Source organism: Carcharhinus amblyrhynchos, chromosome 12 (genome assembly GCF_965287045.1).
Source record: "Carcharhinus amblyrhynchos chromosome 12, sCarAmb.v2.hapA, whole genome shotgun sequence".
NCBI classification, from domain to species: Eukaryota; Metazoa; Chordata; class Chondrichthyes; order Carcharhiniformes; family Carcharhinidae; genus Carcharhinus; species Carcharhinus amblyrhynchos.
Genome location: NC_137335.1, coordinates 71,967,510 through 71,984,367, shown reverse-complemented (window position 1 = coordinate 71,984,367; position 16,858 = coordinate 71,967,510). Strand labels below are relative to the sequence as shown.

Below are 16,858 nucleotides of genomic sequence, written 5' to 3'. Positions count from 1 at the left end.
GGTACCTCAGAAATCCTTTTTCCTTGTTGTCAAATCAGTCAAACAATTGCACAAGCATAACCAGGAAAAACTGGCAATGAGATTGGTTTTAAGCCAAAATAAACGGGATTCTGAAGTTTTTCTTTTCAATCACAACTTTGATGCAGAATGGAGCATCGATATCAGGAAGGTGGAAGAAAAAAATTCAACGCCTTGATTCTGGAACAGGTCAAAAAATATCCTCCAATGCAAGAAAAAAATCTCAGGATTAGAGAAAACTGCAAGAATAAAAAATAAGTTGCCTTGAAAAAAAAGATTCTCACACTTGAGTGAGAGCTTGTTCATCCCAAAAAAAGGAAACCACTACTCCAAACAACAGATTCAACTAAAACAGAACAAATAACACAAATTAATAAGAGAAAAAGAAATAAGAGGGGAGGAGAAGTTAAAGAAGTACAATTTAATTACCAGTAACGGCTATAACAGCATCAGAATAAGTGTGGGAATATAGAATGCTTACAAAGAGGGATTTCAATACTATCCGGCTTTCTGCGATCCATGTGCAAGGTCACCCAGATCCCTCTGCACTGATACACTTTGAATCTATTTCCAATTTAAATAATTTGCCCCTATATTTTTCTGGCCAAAATGGATAACCTCATACTTATCCACATTAAACTTCATCTGCCCATTCTTCTCACTTATCAATATCCATCTCTAAATTCTATCTCCCCATCACAGCCTGCTTTCATGTCGATTTTAGCAACATCCGTGAATTTTCCTAAGTTACAATGCAGGTCATTTATATCAATTGTAAATAGTTGGGATCCGAGAACTGAACTCCACTAGTTACAGTTCGCATTCCAGAGAATGATCCATTTATCCCAACTCTCTGCTTTCTGTCAGTCAGCCAATCCTCTATCCAAACCAATACTCTACCCCCTTGGATCTAACCTTCTCAAGCAGAATTTTATGCGGTACTTTGCTTCTGGAAGTCCAGATATACCATGCTGGTTACATCTCAAGTAACTCCAGCATGTTTGTTGCTTCCAAGAAGAAAACTGAATTAAATTTGATCCACTTACACCACCTGACAACTATAATAATAGAGCAACAACAACAAGCACAATTACTAACTGTGAAAAACATTGAAACTGAGGAGTTTTAAACAAGGAGAAAATGACTAACAAATGAGAAGTGGGTATCTGCAACCATTCAGCTAAGAAAGTGACAAGAAAGGCTTATGTCAGACACCCAATGTTGGGAAATCCCTGAACCAGGAATTATTACAGAACCAAGTCCTACTCAAGCAGAACAACCAACATCTCTGAAAGCTGACAACAAAGCAACTTCACAAGATGAAGTGTCTGTTATTTGTGAGGAATAGACTTCTGAAGCTGTCAAAGATCAGACTCCAAAATGTCATCCCTTACCAAAACGAAATCGATGTCCACCAAAAAGACCCGCACGTTATCTCTACGTATGTAGATAATACATTGTAATCTAACTGCATAGTGATAATCATCAATGTTTAATAGTTTGTTGTTGTACTGCTCAAGTAAAGGGGGAGGGATATTATGTATTGTGATCAATCACATTACATGTCGTGACATCACCAGAGGCATTCATGGGTTTTTCTCCCTCTTCCATGTTGGATTTCAATCAGGCAGCAAACTATAAATCAAGTTACATTGGTTTGTTTAAGTAACCCACAGTGTGGCACCTCAGAAATCCTTTTTTCTAATTGTCAAAATGGTCAGATTGCATAAACACAACAAGAATCAGCCTTCAGAATTCAAGCATAGTGGTAACCCTTCACTCTAAGGAAAGGATTAATGCGTTGGCTACGAGTTCAGAGCAGTGTTTGTTTTATTTTTGATTTATTGTCACATGTATTAGTATACAGTAAAATGTAGTTTCTTGCATGCTATACAAAGCATATCATTCATACAGAAGGAAAGGAGAGAGTGTAGAATGTAGTCATTTGGTGGAAATGGGTGCAATACGTGTTAATTGTAATGATACTACTGAACTAAATGGAACAATTTGACTTGAATAGAACTGTCTGTTAATCACAGTATAAAAGCTAAACACTGGATGCTGGAACTGGAAATGTTGGAAAAGCTCAGCAGGTCTGGCAGCATCCGCACAGAGAAAACAGAATTAACGTTTCAAGTCTGTGTGACTCTTCTTCAGAGCACTGACGCAAAAATACAAAGGAGGAAAGTGGCCCAACCATGGCTTATGAAAGAAATTAAGGATAGTATTAGATCCAAAGAGGAATCAATTAAAGTTGCTAGGAAAAATAACAAGCCAGAGGACTGGAAGCATTTCAGTATTCAACAAAGGAAGACAAAGAGATTAACAGAGGAAAAATAGAGTAAGAGAATGAATTTGTGTGTAAAAGCTTCTATAAATATATAAAAAGAAATGGGGAAGGTGATGGCCTAGTGGCATTATTGGTAGACTATTAATCATAAATTCAGCTAATGTTCTGGGGACCCAGGTTCCAATCTCGCCACAGCAGATAGTAGAATTTGAATTCAATTTAAAAAGTCTGGAATTAAAAATCTTCTGATGACCATGAAACAATTGTAGGTTGTCAGAAAAACCCATTCTGGTTCACTAATGTCCTTTAGGGATGGAGATCTGCCGTCCTTACTTGGCCTGGTCCACATGTGATTGCAGACCCACAGCAATGTTGTTGACTCTCAACTGCCCTCTGAACAAGAGCATGTAGGGATGGGCAAGTAATGCCAGCCAGCCAGCAACGCCCACATCCCATGAATGAATTTACAAAAATTAGTGAAGATAAATGTAGATCTCTTACAGTCCAAAACAGGAGAACTTGTAATAGAGATCAAAGGAGTGATAGAGCAATTAAAGACCTACCTTATTTGTCTTCATAGAGAAAGACACAAATAACTTCCCAGAAATGCTAAGGAATGGAAGGAAGTTAGTATTACTAGAAAAATAGACTGAAAACTAGTAAATCCCCAGGACCTGACAATTTACATTGCAGGTTAATAAAGATGGCAGTCATGGAAATAGCAACCAATTCATCCACTATCTTCCAAAAGTCTGTAGTTTCTGGAACAGTCCCAGCAAATTGGAGGGTTGCAAATGTAACTTATTGTTTAAAAATGCTACTCCAAAAAAAAATTCCCAAACCATGCCAATGTTAGGAATAAATGGGCCTTTTTTGAAGTAGCAGACAGTGACTGTGGGATCCTGTAAAGATCAGTGCTTGAGCCCTAGCTATCATACCATACATTAATGATCTGAATGAGGGAACGAAAAGTACTATCTCAAAATGTGCTGACACAAAATATGGTGGGAATCAGAGTGGTGAGGAGGATGTTCAAAATGATTCAGATAAGTTGAGTGGGCAAATACATGACAGATACAGTATAATTTTCATAAATGTGAAGTTATTTACTTCAGATAGAGAAAAAGAATGGCAGAATATTAACTAAATGGTAATAGATTTGGGAATGTTGACGTACAAAGGGACCTGGGTGTCCTAGTACACCAATCACTAAAAGCAAGCATATAGGTACAGCAAGCAGTTAGGAAGGCAAATGATACATTGGCAAGAGGACTTGAGTACTGGAGCATGGATGTCTTAGTAGAGCTGTACAGGACCTTGGTGAGACCACACTTGGAGTAGCGTGTGCAGTTTTAGTCTCGCCCAAGAAAGGATATACTTGCCATAGTGAGAGTAAAGCAAATGTTTACCAGACAGATTCATGAGACGGCAAGATTGTGATAAGAGGAGAGATCGGGTTGACTGGGCCTTTATTCACTGGAGTTTAGAAGAATGAGAGGAGGTTTAATTGAAAGGGACAAAATTCTGACAGGGCTGGACAGACGGGATGCAGAGATGTTGTTTCATTTGGCTCTGTGGGGTCTCAACAAGTGATCACAGTCTCAGGATTAAGGTAGGCCACTTAGAATTGAGCTCAGGAGAAACCTCTTCATTGAGGGGGTGGCAAACCTGTGGAATTCTCCACCATAGAAGGCTGTGGAGGTTATTATGGAATATACTTGAGAAAATAGATTTCTAGACTCTAAAGGCATCAGAGGGTATGAGAAAAGAGTGTGGAAGTATGGTATTGAGGTAGGGGATCAGCCATGGTCATAATAAATGGCGCAGTAGGCTCAAATGAATGAATCAATTACTCCTGCTCCTACCTTCTATATTTATAACAAAAAGCAGAAAATGCTGGAAAAACTTCAAATTACTTTTCTTGAGAGCTCTGAAGAGAAAGCAAGCTGGTTGAAATCAGTGGAGGTGGATTGAATTCAGACAGGTGATCAAAGCAGGAAAAGTAGTAGTCCTATGTGGCTAAACCAATTGACATCAATTTGGGAATATACTAACCAACCAACAGTTGGTCATGCACTCAATTCACATTCAGAAGAGGACTGTGCATGAGCTTTCAAAAATTGTTTTCTTAATGCAAATCGCTGAAAAGGCCCACACAGCAACAGTCAAAAAAGCAGAAGATACATCAACAGGAAGAATCCCAGTGAACCAAAACAGAAGATCTCAGTCCAGATCAGTGCTAAGCAACCTACAGTCATCTCAGGTTGACCACCTAAAGGGTAACTGTAGGACTTAATTGGAACTGTTTTGTGTAATGGAATTGTGTCCCAGGCAGGCAAGGGAGGAAATTGCAGGAGCTCTGACATAAATTTTTAATTCCTCTCTGGCCATCAGGGAGGTGCCGGAGGACTGGAGAACAGCTAATTTAAGAAAGGTTGTACAGACAAGCTAGGGAACTACAGACCAGTAAGTCTCACGTCTGTGGTTGAGAAACTACTGGAAAAGATTCTGAAGGAGAGAATCTATCTCCATTTGGAGAGGCAAGGTTTGTCAAGGATTGTCAGCATGGTTTTTTCAGAGGGAAGTCACGCTTAACAAATTTGACTGAATTTTTTGAGTGTGTAACCAAGTGTGTGGATATTGCAGTTGATGTAGTTTACGTGGATTTCAGCAAAACCTTTGACAAAGTCCCTCATGGAAGACTTATTAAGAAGGCAAATGCATGTGGGATACAGGGTGACCTGATGAGGGATTCATAATTGGCTTAGTGGTAGGAGACAGAGGGTGATGTCAGATGGCTGTTTTAGTGATTTGGAGGCCAGTGACCAGTGGTGTACCTCAGGGATCTGTGCTGGGTCCCCTATTGTTCATCATTTATGAACATGACAAAGATAACTATGTGGGGGGGGTGGGATCACTAAGTTTGCCAATGACACAAAGATTGGCCGGATCTTTAACAGTGAGGTTGAGTGTCTTGGGTTACAGGAAGATGTAGGTGAGATGGGCAGATAAGTGGCAGATGGAATTTAACCCTGAAAAGTGTAAGACGATACACTTTGGAAGGAGTATTTGACAAGGAAGTATACTATGAAAGGTCTGACGCTGGGAAGTTCTGAATAACAAAAGGGACCTTGGCATATTTGTTCATAGATTTCTAAAGGCGGAAAGGCAGGGTAATAAGATGGTGAAAAAGATATAAGGCACACTTGCCTTTATCAAATGGGTATAGATTACAAAAGCAGAGTGGTCATGGGGTTGTACAGAACTTTGAGGCCACAGCAGGAGTAATATGTGCAGTCCTGATTGTCATACTATAGAAAGGATGTGATTGCACTGTAAGGGGCGCAGAGAAGATTCACCAAGATGTTGCCTGGGGTGGAAAGTTTAAGTTATTAAGAGGGGTTGGACAGACTTGAGTTGTTTTCCTCTGGAGCAGAGAAGACAGAGGGTGACCTGATTGAGGGGTGTGGACAGGAAGCAGCTGCTCCCCTTACTTGAAGGGTCAGTTACAAGACAAGTTAAAAGCAAGTGGTGCAAGGTTTAGGTAGGATTCGAGGAAAAGCTTTTTTGCCCATACAGTGGTGACGACAGTGCTTGGGAGAGTGATAGAGGCGGGATGCCTCACATCCTTTCCTGGATGAGTACTTGGCATGCCGCAGCATCCAAGGCAATGGGCCAAGTGCTGGCAAATGGAATTATGTAGGCAGGTCAGGGTCTTTTATGCGTCAGTGCAGACCCAATGGGCCAAAGGACCTCTTCTGCACTGCACTATTTTGTAATTCTGTAAAATTCTCAAAAGTACAGTATTTATGTCAATTTATAATTCTTGTCTCCAAGAGGCAAAATCACCAAGGAGACTATTACATCATTCCTGAGCTATGGTGCCCAGAGCTGAACTCAGTACTCCAGATGGGGTCTGGCCAAAGATACGTATAACTGAAACATAACTGCCTCCCTTTTGTATCTCAATTCTCAAAATAATAGCCAAAACTCCATTAACCTTGTTCATTACTTTGGTATCTGTACTAAGCTGTAAATTAATGCTTAGTAGCATTTTGAAGAATTCATTATTCAACTCAGCATGACACTTTATTTACAAACTATGCCACGTTAATATTTCTTGCAGTAGCTGTTTTGCAATGGTAGTTCCTTTATATTTAGAAAACATTTTAAAAAAACCCTCAGACACTGAACAAGCTTGAGTATAAAAGTACTGAAGCTCCCAAGTGGTCAGGGGCATGGCTGGGCAGTGCCCACCAGGCACAGCTAGCAATGTGCTAGGCAGTGTCAAGGGGTGAGGCCTGAGTGGTGGCTATGACAATAGAGCCCTGATGCCGGCAGAGGAAGTGTGTGTGTGTGTGTGTGTGTGTGTGTGTGTGTGTGTGTGTGTGTGTGTGTGTGTGTGTGTGTCTCTCTCTCTCAATGCAGAGAGAGATTTGGGCACCCTTGCAAAACAGCACCTGAGCACTCTAAAGTCATGTTTGTGTCCCATTCCCCAGTAACTGCAGTGTGGTACACAGCTGAGACAGTGGTATGGATTCCCCCATTTTTGGGGGGAAATTTCCACCCCATATTTTTAATCAAGACTCATTATAAGCAGCCCTAATATCTCAGCATTACCTAACAAATGTTTTCTATCCCTCCCCACTCCTCAAATGCAACTTTGTCTTCCCTTACCAATGTTTTTGAACGGATAGACTCCCTAAAACTGACTGTTTTAAAAAGCAGATTTGACAAAGATTTTCAAAATTATAAGGTGTTGAGATGGTAAATTGGAAAAAAGGTCCACTGGTTGGTAATAAAAAGCACCACTCTACTCCCAAAAGAGGAAGAATAACATATAGAAGGATGCTTTACTAGAAGCAGTAGTGAAAACAGATCCATAACAACTTTTAACAAAGACATGGATTTTTTTAAACTTTGGGCAAAGAATGGGAAATTGGGATGAGCCAGATAACACTTATGAGAGTTGGCACAATGGACTGGATGGCTTCTTTATGCACTATAAAATTATAAAAAGGGCAGCGAACATTATTCAAGGTCAGCTGGGCCCACTGGCATTCTTTGCAAATGATAAACCTCTCAATCAGATGAGTCACTTAAATGAGTACATTTGCAGAAGAGCATAACAGCAAAATATTCCAGGCTGGAAGGTACTGAAAAGTGTGATGTTATGACAATCATTATAAAACACATTAAAGAAGCAAACTAATGAAAACTTGCACCAATTAACAGTTTGCACAATTGTACAAGCACTGCTGCCTCACAGCAGCAGGGATCCAGGTTCAACCCTGGCCTTGGGTGACTGTCAGTGTGGAATTTTCACATTCTCCCCATGTCTGTGCAGGTTTCCACCCACACTCAAGGTGTGTAGGTGGATTTGCCATGCTAAATTGCTCCTTATTGTCAGGGGACCTAAATATATGGGGCTGTGAGGTAGGGCTGGGTGGGATTGTTGTCAGTGCAGGTTCAATGGGCTGAATGGCCTCTTCTGCACTTGTAGGGATTCTATGACTCTCTGAATTGAGTAGCACTTTGTACCTTTTTTAATTTGTTAAAATGTAATAAATCAGGAGTTGAAAGAATAAATAGATTACATAGTCTTACATCAAATTTGGGTGAATGACATTATTTTCCTATCCATGGTTATTAATAATCTCGAACTCTCCAATGTAGCCGTGCTGCATTATCACAGTCAGGTATCTCAGTCACTTTGGAGCTTGACCAGACAGAAACTTGGCATTTTTCTAATTTCTCTGCATTGTTGATGCTTCTAAGGGCATCGGCTAGAACATTCATTGGTACCATAATGCCACTCCATCAATACAGCAAAAGAGGAGCTAATGTCATTAACAAGTTTATTTTTCAGAAAACCAATGCTCAAAAGTAGAATTTCGTACCCATGCTTTCCAAAGAAATACTGAAGTAACAACTTGCGTGGGAAATGAAACAAATGTGCTGCTATAAACTTGGGGGCAAAATTACAATACAAAAATAATGGTTATGTAACATTCTCTTCTAATATAAGTATCATTGCAACTGATGACAGGATTCCAAGAATTGTGGCACCTAACTGATTCCAACTACTGTGACTATCTTTCAGCAGGTAATGATTAACCCAATTTCAAAAATAAATAAAAGTTCAATCGAGTAACAATCAACAAGTTTATTTCATTATGATTCTGTGCTTCTAAGAAGCTTGAGTTTGATGTATACTAGACCATGAATTCACAAGAAGGTTTCAAGAGGGTGGCAAAAAACACGAGAGAATGCATAGAAGGAAAGATGGTTGTGATAGGTGGCACAATGGTTAGCACTATTGTCTCGCAGCGCCTGCGATCCGCGTTCAACTGTCGAGTTTGTGCGTGTTCTCCCTGTCTCTGCATGGGCTTCTCTGGGCACTCCAGTTTTCCTCCCACAGTCCAAACGATGCATTGGTTAGGTGCACTGGCAATGCTCCTCAATGTACCTGAACAGGTGTCAGAGTCTGGCAACTAGGGGATTTCACAGTAACTTCATTGCAGTGTTAATGTAAGCCTACTTATGATACTAATAAAAAAAATTAAGATTATGTGCATTAAATCAGTTGACAAAATTCTACGTCCACATTTTCTTAGCTGCACCATTGGGAATTAGAATTGTGTTCAGTACAATATTTATACATGCATTTTCATAAAAATCCTTGCTATGCTACAAAAAACTTGTGATTAGAGAGATAACTGAGAGATGTCTCTGTCAGTCTGAGTATGGAGAGAAAATCTCAGTCTAAGAAAAACGCCTGCAGAAGCATCAGTCAAGCTGTACATAGAACAAAAATAATTTTGTTAGTTTTTCAATCAAAGTTTCAGACACACAAAAATTACTCATGCTGCATTAAGAGGGTCTGTGGAATTTTTACAGTGCAGAAAGGAGTGCGTCAAGAAAAGAATATGTTCAGAACTCTGTACTAAACATGGAGGTTAGTAAAAAATGAAACAGGCACATTTCATTTCTCGGACTAAGCAATAAAAGCAGGCTTGATTAACGTCTGCCCTTGTCAATTCTCAGATTTGCATATGAATCCAATAACGTCAAGGGCTGCAAGCCTCCTCTCTTTCTTCTAGCTATACAGACCTTAAATGAGTTAGGGCGGTAAGTCTTACCAGCAGTGTACACACAAACTAAACACAAGAATTAGGAGTAGGCCATTCAGCCCATCGAACCAGCTGCATCATTCAATATGATCAGGGTTGATTTTATCTTATCACAGCTCTATAATCTGTTACTCCCTTGTCAATCAAAGATCTAACTCACACAGCCTTAAATATATTCAATAAACCAGCTTTCACTGCTCTCTGAGAAGGCAAATTTCATAAACTCAAGCCTCAGAAGAAATTTCTCCATATCTCAGACTTAAATGGAAGGTTCCTATTTTCAAATATGCCCCTTGTTCTCGAGCCCCCACAACAAACAAAAACCCCTCTTGGCATCCACCATGTCAAGCTCCTTCAGGATCTTATACACTTCAGTAAGGTCACCTCTCATCCTTCTAAACTCCAGCAGATGTAGGTTCAACCTGCCCTCATAAGATAATCCTTCAACCCAGAAATTAAACAAGTGAACCTTTTCTGAAGTGCTTTTAATGCAATAATATATTTTCTCAAGGAGATAAAAACTGTGCATACCACTCCAGTTGTGGTCTCAACAAGTCCTTGTACAGCTGAGCAATATTTTCATATTCCAACCACTTTGGGATAAATGCCAATATTCCATTTGCCTTCCTAATCACTTGCTGCACCTGCATACCAATTTTTGTGGATCATGCATCTGGTATTGACACTGTCCTTTGTCACAATGACAAAGTGCACAGAAGGGTATGTTGTCTGCCTGGTGCTCGGGTCCGGGATGTCGCATCTGGGCTGCAGAGGAACCTGGAATGGGAGGGTGAGAATCTGGTCGTTGTGGCACATGTGGGTGCCAACAACGTAGGCAAAATGCAAGCTGAGGATCTGGGGAGGGAGTATGAAAAGCTGGGAATGGAATTAAAAAGTAGAACCGACAAGGTGGTTATCTCTGGGCTACTGCCTGAACCGAGTGCGTGAGGTTGATAAGATTAAGGAAGTGAATGGGTGGCTCAGGGATTGGTGTGGGAGGAATGGGTTTGAATGTATGGGGCATTGGCATCAGTACTGGGGTAGGTGGGACCTGTTCGGGTGGGATGGGGTTGGTCTGAACCGTGCTGGGACCAGAGTCCTGGCGAATAGGACTGTAGACAGGGCTTGAAACTAATTTGGGGGGGGGGGGGGGGGGGGGGGGGGGGGGGTGCGCGAGGGTGCGCGAGGGTAGGTGACATTACGGGGGCTAAAGTTAAGGAGAGGGTACGGGTAAGGGAAGAGGCCGAGGATGTCCCAATAATAAAGGGAGTAGGGGGCGTGAGTATGGTTGGTGGCGTTCTGGCAAATAGGGTCCGGGTGAAGGCTGGGATGAAGGCACTTTATCTGAATGCTTCATGCATTCAGAATAAAGTGGATCAGCTGGTGGCGCAGATCAGCCCAAATGGATATGATCTGGTGGCCATTACAGAGACATGGCTGCAAGGTGACAGGGACTGGGAGCTGAATGTCCAGGGGTATCAAGTGTTTAGGAAGGATAGGCAGGAGGAAAGGGGGGGGGGGGGGGCGTAGCCCTGCTGATTAAGGATAGCATCGGGGTGGTAGCAAGGGATGATATAGGAACCAATGAGCAGAAAGTGGAATTGTTGTGGGTGGAGATTAGGAACAGCAAAGGGAGGAAGACGCTGGTGGGTGTCGTCTATAGGCCCCTGAATAATGATCTGGGGGTGGGGCGGGCTGTTAATGCGCAAATAAGTGCGGCGTGCAGGAATGGAACGGCCGTAGTTATGGGGGATTCAATCTACATATTGATTGGTCGACCCATGTTGGACGCGGTGGGCTCGAGGAGGAGTTCTTGGAATGCTGCCGGGATAGTTTCCTTGAACAGTGTGTGTTGGAGCTGACAAGGGAGCAAGCTATCTTGGATCTGGTGTTATGTAATGAGGCGGGAAGAATTAGAGGCCTTGTGGTGAAGGATCCTCTTGGGGAGAGTGATCATTGTATGGTGGAGTTTCTGGTGCAGATGGAGGAGGAGAAAGTGGGTTCCCAGACACGCGTCCTTTGTCTGAACAGAGGGGAGTACGGTAGGATGAGAGAAGAATTGGCGAATGTTGACTGGGGGAGCGCGTTGGAAGGTAGGTCTGCTGAGGAGCAGTGGAGGATCTTTAAGGAGATCTTTCTTGGTGCTCAGCAGGAATTTATTCCAATGGTTAAAAAGGACCATAGGAGGAGAGGTAATAAGCCGTGGATAACGAAGGAGGTGAAGGAAAGTGTTAAATTAAAAGCGGAGGCGTTTAGAGTAGCTAAGAGTAGTGGGCGAGAAGAGGATTGGGAGAGGTTTAAATGTCAACAAAGATTGACAAAGAAGTTGATAAAGAAGGGTGGGAGAAACTATGAAGCTGGGCTAGCGCTTAATATAAAAAAGGATAGCAAGAGTTTTTATAAACATATAAAAAGGAAGAGGCTGGCTAGGGTGAACATTGGACCCTTAGAGGGTGAGAGGGGGGACTTAGTGGTAGGGAATGGGGAAATGGCTGAGGTCTTGAATAACTTTTTTGTTTCGGTCTTCACGGAGGAGGAATAATTTGCCGGGTGTTAGCAATGGAAAGGTGGTAGGACTGGAGGGCCTGAATGACATTATTGTTACTAGAGAGGCGGTGCTCGATAGACTGGCGGGGGGGGGAAACTGATTGTGGACAAGTCCCTAGGACCGGATAGAATGCATCCGAGGGTTCTGAAAATGGCGGAGATGATAGTGGATGCCTTGGTGGTTATTTTCCAGACGTCGCTGGATTCTGGGGAAGTGCCGGAAGATTGGAAAACAGCTAATGTTACACCATTGTTTAAGAAGGGTGGCAGGCAAAAGGTGGGGAATAATAGGCTGGTTAATTTAACATCTGTTGTAGGTAAAATGTTAGAATCCGTCATTAAGGAGGAAATAGCGAGGCATCTTGAGGGGAATTGCTTGATAGAGCAGACGCAGCACGGTTTCATTAAGGGGAAGTCGTATCTGACAAATTTATTGGAGTTCTATGAGGATGTGTCTAGGGCAGTGGATAGAGGAGAGCCGGTGGATGTGGTCTTTCTTGATTTTCAGAAGGCGTTTGACAAGGTACCTCATAAGAGGTTATTGCAGAAGGTAAGGGGGCATGGAGTTGGGGGTAGGGTGTTAGTGTGGATAGAGGATTGGTTGTCAAATAGGAGGCAGAGAGTGGGGGTCAATGGGTGCTATTCGGATTGGCGGTTGGTGACTAGTGGGGTGCCCCAGGGGTCGGTGCTGGGGCCTCAGCTATTTACCATTTATATAGATGATCTGGAGGAGGGAACCGTTAGAGTTTAGAAGAATGAGGGGAGATCTCATTGAGACATATAAGATGATGAATGGGATGGATAGGATAGAGGTGGAGAGACTCTTCCTGCTCAGGAAGGACAGTAGGACTAGGGGGCACAGCCTCAAGATAAACAGGGGGCGGTTTAGAACGGAGTTGAGGAGGAACTTCTTCACTCAAAGGGTGGTGAATCTCTGGAATTCTCTGCCTGTTGAAGTGGTGGAGGCTGCCTCGCTAAATATTTTTAAGACGTGGGTTGATGGGTTTTTGATAAGCAAGGGGATTAAGGGTTATGGGGAGAGGGCGGGAATGTGGAACTGAGCCACGACAGATCAGCCATGATCTTATTGAATGGCGGGGCAGGCTCAAAGGGCTAGATGGCCTACTCCTGCTCCTATTTCTTATGTTCTTATGATAGCCAGATCCATCTGTACCATCCAGTTCTTACTGCCAAAATGCAAAAGTTTGCACTTTCCCACATTATACTCCACCTGCCAAATGTTTGCCCACTTACTTCAGCTATCTATACACTTTTTGCATACATTTTGGGCAGAATTTTTTCCACGCACCCTCATTACATGTTTTGCAGTGGCAGAGGTGGCCCGCCACCACTGTACAGGGTCCCCTACCCCACCAGATAATTCCAGCCTTTGCAACTCGTCACCATGCTGTATTTCAAATTGACCTATCTTTGCATGAACAAATTTAGCTACCGTATGTTCAGTCCCTTCATCCAAATCATTGATTTAGATTGTAAATAGGCCCCAGAATCAATCCCTCTGTTTGTCCACAATAACAGTTTGCCAATTTAAATTATCCTTTTAACCATACTCTCTGCTTCATGTTAGTAAACCAATCCTCAATGATAACATGATACCCTGACACCATGAGCTTTTTTTTTGTGGCAAACTTTGATGTGGCACCTTACTGAATGAACATAAGGACACAAGGACATAAGAAATAGGAGCAGGAGTAGGCTATCTAGCCCTCCAAGCCTGCCCCGCCATTCAATAAGATCATGGCTGATCTGAAGTGGATCAGTTCCACTTTCCCGCCTGCTCCCCATAACCCTTAATTCCCCTGTCTATCAGAAATCTATCTGCCCGTGACTTAAATATATTCAACGAGGTAGCCTCCACCACTTCAATGGGCAGGGAACTCCAGAGATTCACTACCCTCAGAGAAGAAATTCCTCCTCAACTCTGTTCTAAACTGCCCCCACACCACCCCGCCCCCCCCGCCTTATTTTGAGGCTGTGCCCTCTGGTTCTGGTTTCCTTTCTAAATGGAAAGAATCTCTCTACCTCTACCTTATCTAGCCCCTTCATTATCTTTATATGTCTCTATAAGATCCCCCCTCAGCCTTCTAAACTCCAACAAGTATAGGCCCAATCTACTCAAACTCTCCTCGTAAGCTAACCCCCTCATCTCCTGTATCAAACTGGTGAACCTTCTCTGCACTCCCTCCAAGGCCAATATATCCTTTCGCAAATAAGGGGACCAAAATTGCACACAGTTGTGGCCTCACCAGTGCTTTGTACAGTTGCAGCAAGACCTCCCTGCTTTTATATTCTATCCCCATCGCAATAAAGGCCAACATTACATTAGCCTTCTTGATCACCTGCAGACTGAGTTTTTGCAATTCGTGCACATGGACCCTCAGGTTCCTCCGCACAGTAGCATGCTGCAACTTTTCACCATTTAAATAATATTCCATCCTACTATTATTTCTTCCAAAGTGGATAACCTCACATTTGCTAATGTTATACTCCATCTGCCTTTTGGAAATTCAAGAATACCACACCTGCAGACTTGTTTGTTCCTCAAATAACCAACGTCAATCAAAAACAATTTCCCTATCACAAAACTTATGGCATCATTAACAGTGGATCAGAAAAATAGAAATGAAGTAGGGAATTACTCTTCAGATGCAAATTTTAGGATGCAAGGAGCTTACAGTAGCATGTTAATTCCAAACATACAGAAAAATTGAATTCAATAAGTTGATATCCTTTACCTTATGCATAGCTTTATGTAACATCTACCAGGCCACGTGTAAGACAAAGGATACCAGTTTATGGAATTTATGGAAGCTTTTACTTACATGAAAAGTTGTAAGCAGAGTTAATTGTACACTGGGGTCCTGCTGCTGGAAAAGATTTGATGAACCCACCCTCAACAATATCAGAAATGATTTCACAACTAAAATAATATGTGTGCAGATGCATGTGCTAAAAGCTACCTTTTTGCATCGACTGAAATAACAGACTTTTTAATTTTGAGTTTGCTGTAGGTGAAACAGAGAATAATGCCTGAAGGTAGGGAAAGTTACACTTCCAGTCAGGCTGAAACTTTATTTCAAAAAAAAAGTGAAGTATGACATTTCATTTTTGTCAAATGGTAAGTTAGTAAAATAAACAACCTTTTCTTATGTTTTCACCAACAGGTACTCAACTGCAGGCAAATTAGGTTAGCTTAGGTGGGCTTTTTGGTTGGCATGGACCAGTTTGGGCCAAAAGGCCTGTCTCTATGCTGTACATTCTATGTACTGGAAATGTTCCAGTCAAACTAGGTGGCCGACCCATTACATTATAAGTGCCTTTGCAAGTAGCCATGAAGAGCAGTAACAAATTGAATGGTCAAGCATTCATTTCTTGATGAACAGAAAAGAGGGAATATGATAAGTTTTTATACAGAAGTTTGATTAGATCATGCTGGGAATTGTGTGTGATGGTCTGGTCACTGTACTATAAAAGGAAGCATGTTGAAGCACAGGAGAAAGTGCAGGCAAGAATTTAGAGGATTTTATCAAATTTGAGAGGCAGCAACCATTGGGAAAATAAGTGGGCTGGGCTCTATGCTAGAAAAAAGGTGACACAATAGAAATCAACTAAATTATGAAGGGATTAAATAGGATGAATATGGAGAAATTGTTTCCATCTGTGGGGAAAAACCATGACAAGGAAAATAAATAAGATGTAGCTAATAACAGATCAAATAATTAGTTTAGGAGAAATTGTTTTACAAATGCTGCCACAATGAGTGATTGAAAGATTTATTGATGGTAATTTTAACCTTACCTAATTTAGCAAGAAACTCAGATCATGCAAAATGTAGCATTTACACCTCACACATTTATATCAATATTTTGAGTAAAATTGCTGCGTGACGTAAAACTAGGATTGCACCCAGTCAGTCCAATTAGTGGACAGTTCAGCTTAACATTCCCCCCAATGTATTTAAGGAGAGTCTTGATGCATACATGAGGGAATAGGTTACATAGAGATATAAAAGTTACAGTAAGAAGAATGCCACCCCCCCCCACCGTTGATTTCATTCATTTGTGTAAAATACTTCCAACCATACCACCACTGACAAAACATCCTTTTTAGCACAGTACACCACTATATACTTTTCTTTTTTAAAAAAAGTCAACAAACCAAGCTTTCATTCAACAAACTGAAATGAAATTTAAGCATTTATGCCACTTGAAGAGACCACTGATGACAAAATTAAATATACCAAAAATACTCATTCTCTCTGCTCAAGTGCATCTCCTAAATCCCAAATGCAAGGGGCTGAATATTGTTTTAATTGTTAACTCATATTTTAATGAATGATGTTTCATATGCAGAAAAATACTTCTCTGGAATATTTTAAATTATAGTTATAAAATGAATACATGCAGATTTTTCAACTGTATAATGCTATTATATATTTTAACTGCACTTAACAAGGACTTAAGCACCAGACTGCTTTACTTAATTTTGCACTAACACAATTAATATTCTGAATTTAAAATATTCCAGTAAAAGACTATTTTAAATTTCTCAAGGCTGCTGTTCCACTGTATGATCGAAGAATTACTACAATGGATTCTCTGTACTCACTGTAATCAATTACATAATAACCAGCATTTTATGCATACTTGTTGAAGCAGTTGACCCAGCAAAAAGTTAGTTTGTAAGAGATTGTTGTGCAGTTGCCAGCCTACACAGAATTCAGTCGTCTAAGATGTAAAGACTATCACGCTGTTTGAAACGAGAGTTTATATTTGTCTTGGTCCTCAAAACCACATTAAAATATCTAGTGCACTATTTTATGCAAATATGAAAAAAACGTACCAAGTGC

General features: G+C 41.3%; 1 protein-coding gene across 1 annotated transcript in view; it reads right to left on the bottom strand.

The window, feature by feature from the left end:
- Positions 1-16,858, bottom strand: part of prkd3 (protein kinase D3) — a 345,856-nt gene that overhangs the window by 324,171 nt on the left and 4,827 nt on the right. The gene's annotated exons all lie outside the window — the stretch shown is intronic.